The following is a 5084-nucleotide window of genomic DNA, read 5'->3' on the forward strand; positions in this document are numbered from 1 at the left end:
AAAAAAAAAAGAAGAAGAAGATGCCACAATCATCTCCTCCAAATGCAAAATTACAGTTGGCATTTCCAATCTTTTACTGGAATTTTCCGTTAGTCAAAATTAAGCTGTAAAAAGGGAATTTAAAAACAAGCAAAATCAAAAGGGAGCACAAATCACATATGAAAATCCAGTCTTTATAAACAAAGCAACAAAAAATCAATGTACAATTGATGACCTAATGAGAAATAATAAAATAAAAAGAATGAATGGAATTGAAAAACATTAGCTTGAATCTGAGAGCTTACCGAATTAAGAACTCGGGCATAATTGAGTAGAACAGGATGAGCGTTTGCAGGAGCGAGGAGCGGAGCAAGAGGAAGGGTACTGAGGCAACAAGGAGCTTATATGGAATGGCTGAAATCCGTGAAGAGCAACTACGAATCGTGCATTGAGGAGCTCGAAACGGGGAAGATTAAAGAGAAAGTGACGGAGGAGGTGACACGGCTGATGCGGGAGATGGAGTCCATCTCTGAGATCGGCTTGGCTTTGTTCAATTTTGCTGTGCTTGTTGTGCTTCTCACGATCTCCTTCCTCCTCCTAACTCCGGCGGCGGCAGACGATCCCCTCGTTTTGTCGATTTTGCAGGTGCTTGTTGCGCTTCTCCTTACTGCCATTCAATTTCATTAAAACTACAAATTTGCCACCGCCAACTTCAATTGACAGAAAATGTTAAATTTAACATTGTAAGTTTGCTATTAGTAAGAATAATGAGGGTATATTAGGGTTTTAATTTGGTGATGTACAATTAGATGAGCATAAAGTATGATCTTGTAGAGCATATTGTTGTACCGACATTTTTTAGTTCCCATTAAGGGTCTAACAATATTCGCTCTTATTAAAATTGTAGATTGTAGATATATATATATATATATATATATATATATATATATATATATATATATATATATATATATATATATATATATATAGTAGATAGAAAATAAAATATGTCGTAATGTCCGTTACGTTTTTGGCGTATTGAGCTTTTTATTTTTTATTTTTTATTTTAATTTTGTAATATTGTAATGAAACTATAATGTGTATTAAATAAATTGAATAACATATCTTGCATATTGAGTATTGAGTGTATATTATCAAATAAAATTATAATTGAATTAGAATGATACTTTAGTGATACTGTAATGAAATTACAGTGTATATAAAATAAAACTAAATCGTAGGTCTCACATATTAAGTGTAGATTGCCAAATGAAACTGCATTTGAATAAGAATGATACTTTAGTGATGCCGTAATGAAACTACTTTGTGCATAAAATCAAACTGAATAGCAAGTCTCACATATTAAGTGTATATTGTTAAATGAAATTGTACTTTAATTTGAATGATACTTTAGTGGTGCTTGTCGGTCACGGTGCGAGAGTTACAAGTTTAAAAGGGGGTGGAGAAAATTTCAATTTTGGTCCACCGACTATTGATGTTGTGTTAATTGCAACACTTGACTTTCAAAAAAGTTAATTTAGTACCTTGACTATGCAATTCTTATCAATTTTGGTCAAGCCGGCCAAATTACCGGCCAAATGTGACCGGAAAGTTTAAACTTATTAAATAAAAAGGGGCAAAAACATCATTTCAAGTTTTTTTTTTTTAAATTAAAAATTTGCAAAAGTGTTCACCTTCACCTTCGCACCTTCATCTCCAACTGGAATTCAGCATGCCCCGGCATTCTCCCCCCGCCATGTTTGGATGCGTTGTTGGAGTTTGCAAAGCCATTAACAAGGCGATAGCTGAAACCCGAGGACGACGGACGTTGTTGGTTTTCTTAACAGTGCCGCCCCTGACGGCGTCACCGCCGGCGTGCCCCAGAACACTGCCCGTCAGAGGTTCTATAAAAGCCATGGAGCTGTGAGATTTTCTGTTCCCTCTTTTGCTTCTTTCACATACGAGTATACGAATTTGCCTTTTCACATCTGAGAATCCGAGATATATACATACTCCTAAAGTCGATTATCTGGGATTTGGGTAATGGAATCGTCATCTTCATCTTCTTCTTCGGTGATTACTCCCGAAGATGTGTTGGGGACCCTGATAAACGACGGTACAATCGACACTATCCGGATGAAAATCATCACTCAGCTCAAAGCCAATGTAATCTCCTTTTTTTTCTCAACGTTCTCAATTCTTTAGTTTGTGGTTTTTTATGCTTTGCTGCTTCACATATGTTATCGCAAGGAAATGACTATTTTCATTCTTGTTTTTTCAATCGTTAGTGGGGAGTATTATGATTATTTTATAATTTGTTGATGATAATACTATTCTGTTAATCTGATTAAGGAAGAGTTGAAGAATACAACCATAAAAATGGTGGAACAGAGCAAGGTTCTGAACACTCGTGGGGCCGAGAAGCAGACCAAAAGAGAGCTTTTGATGCACTTCGCCAAGAACGTAACTCGAGTCAGTATTTTCCCCTCTTTCTTTCAAGCACTGACATTTGTTATTCGTTGCTCGTCGGCGGCTTCATGCGTCTGCATCATCGGCGGCCGGCTTCATGCGTGCTTCAACAACAAAGATTAGAATAACCTGAAATGACATTTTTGCCCCTTGTATTTAATGAATTAAAATTTTCCGGTCACATTTGGCCGGTAATTTGGCCGGCGTGACCAAAATTGATAAGAATTGCATAGTCAAAGTACTAAATTAACATTTTTGAAAGTCAAGTGTTACAATTAACACAACCTCAATAGTCAGTGGACCAAAATTGAAATTTTCTCAAAGGGGGTGAATAGACTTGTATATACGATTTTGAAATTTTTTATTATTAGACTGATTTAACCAAAGAGTAAACTTGATTCAATCAACCTTTCGTAAGAGTTGTGCAGCGAAAATTCTTTTAACCCCTTTTTACTTAGTTTGCACGTAAATTTGATCTTTATGAAATCTTAGTTGTTTGAGTGATAAATGTAAATGCTAGTAAATAGAAGATATAGAGAAATTTTTATAGTGTTGGATCAAAACCCAGCCTACTTAGGGATGATGGTGGGTCATGTTTTTATTTTTTGGGTGATAACGGGTGGTGCGTCGGGTGGGTCTTAAAAAAGTAAACCCGCGGTGGATTGAATTGGATTCGAATTCTAAGTACACAACACGCTTAGAATCCCACCAGACCCACCGTGTGTGTGTGGGGTTATTTATAAAAGTTTTTATAACTTTGTCTAACTTTTCACTATTTTTATATCTAAACTACTAAGTTTATTTTTAAAAATTAGCAATTTAGTTAATATTTTTTTTTTTTTGAATTTTACTGACTCTATTACATTTTAGTATCTGTTCAAACATACTTTCTCAACCTAATGACCTCCCACATGGGAGAGGTCACTACATGCCATCTGAGCACAAGGTGTTTAGGTAGTTATTATATTTAAATATTTATATTATTTTATGTTTTAGTATAACTAATGAATTCTATTATTTTATTATGTGTAAGTAATATAATTTTTTTTAAAAAAAATAAGATGATAAGTGGTGGGTACCTATAGTGGGCACCTGGACCCGGTGGGGTGGGCGTGAGTTTTGAAAAAGTCCACCCGATGCGGGTTGGAGGTAGGGGTGGGTGGAGAAAATATAAGGTGGGCCGGGTGATGGATGTAGCCTTCCTCGACCCACACCCGACCCATTACCATCCCTAAGCCTACTCCACTATTCTCCTTAAACTCCAAGAAGGATTGCACTAAACCCTTAGTACAAAAGATCACTCAAGCCTTGAACACAGAACCGACCTTGAGTATCTAGGTTTTTCAACTCTACATGAGTTTACTCCGCCTCTTTCTATTTTTACGAAGTAGAGATACAAATTTTTCAAAGAAAATATTTGATTCTCCAACGCATAGACTTGGCTTCTTTGATGTAGTCTTGGTCTTCACTATTTGCAGCACACGTCTTCATTGAATATGGCGTTTATGCTTGAAATCTCTCTGACGGGTCACTTGATGTTTTGCACTAAAAGCTTTTGAATATTTGTAATTTTCACTTGAAAAACCAACATCTTCTTCAGTCTTGAATGAATGTATTTATAGGCAATTTGAAATAAACCCATTGGAAGGAAATTTATTTCAAACGTATATTACCCTTTGGGTATTGACCCGTGGACATTTCGAAATGTTGCTTTTCGTCAGATTTTTCAGCCATTGACACACTTTTTTCTATTGAGCATTACTTTTTGTTCTGCTTGTTTTATCTAGGTTTTTTTTTTTTTTTTTTTTTTTTTTTTTTTTTAAGGAAAATCTCCTTTGGGATGTGTACCTAGGACACCTTTTATCTTGGTAACATTTTCTCATAAAGCTTTGTTTGTTTAAGGTTTCAAACTATATATTTGTTGAGAAAATGTCTCAAGTAGTTCCACCGAAAAGTTAAGTCATACCGTTTGAGTTAATGTTTCGAACCTTAATTAAGCTTAAAACCTTTTGGATTTGAATAATTGACCTTACTGCTTGATCTTCTACTTCAAATCTCCTCTATTCGGTAATGTAGGCCTTTAATTCCACTCTTCGGCCTTTGCAACCTTCCGATCTGTTACTCTTCGACTTCCATTCTTCGTCTCGAACACTTTAGCTCTTGAACTCTTCAAAGCTTATCTGCTGACCATCCTAGAGGTAACTATTCGAGTTACGATTCGGATTATTCGAACAAAAGAAAAACATGCTCCTAAGTCTAAAAAGTATAGTAAAACAAATTAGAGACTAAAATTTCCTAACTTTGATGTCATCAAAATCTAAATTATACTTGTTTCTAACAATGCTTCCATTTTTTATGATGCCAAAACCTATACTTTTTTATGTGGCTATTTACAATCATTTTAATATATTTTCATTACAATTCAGCCCATAACTAGAGTTTAACAAGTTTGTCTAAGAAAATTTAAACTTAAACACAATACTCAACGCAACACACACTGAAAGTTTTCATTAACTTCTCAAAATATTATACATATTACAGTTTAGTGCGCAAAGAATCTTAAATAAACATTAAAAATTATTTCTTTTTTCCTTGTTGCTTCTGCTGAGCCTGGATCTTCTCTTAAGCTCTCTTGC

The 5084-nt window shown here is 35.0% G+C and overlaps 1 long non-coding RNA gene across 1 annotated transcript; it reads left to right on the forward strand.

Annotated features, from left to right (window-relative positions):
• Nucleotides 1–2109: 2109 nt before the first annotated feature.
• LOC109157825 lies at nucleotides 2110–2408 on the forward strand. Its single transcript, XR_002050290.1, has 2 exons — nucleotides 2110–2145; nucleotides 2332–2408. It is a non-coding gene; the product is annotated as an uncharacterized LOC109157825 (long non-coding RNA).
• The last annotated feature ends 2676 nt before the right edge of the window (nucleotides 2409–5084 follow it).

This window comes from Ipomoea nil, unplaced genomic scaffold (genome assembly GCF_001879475.1).
Source record: "Ipomoea nil cultivar Tokyo-kokei standard unplaced genomic scaffold, Asagao_1.1 scaffold2792, whole genome shotgun sequence".
NCBI lineage: Eukaryota > Viridiplantae > Streptophyta > Magnoliopsida > Solanales > Convolvulaceae > Ipomoea > Ipomoea nil.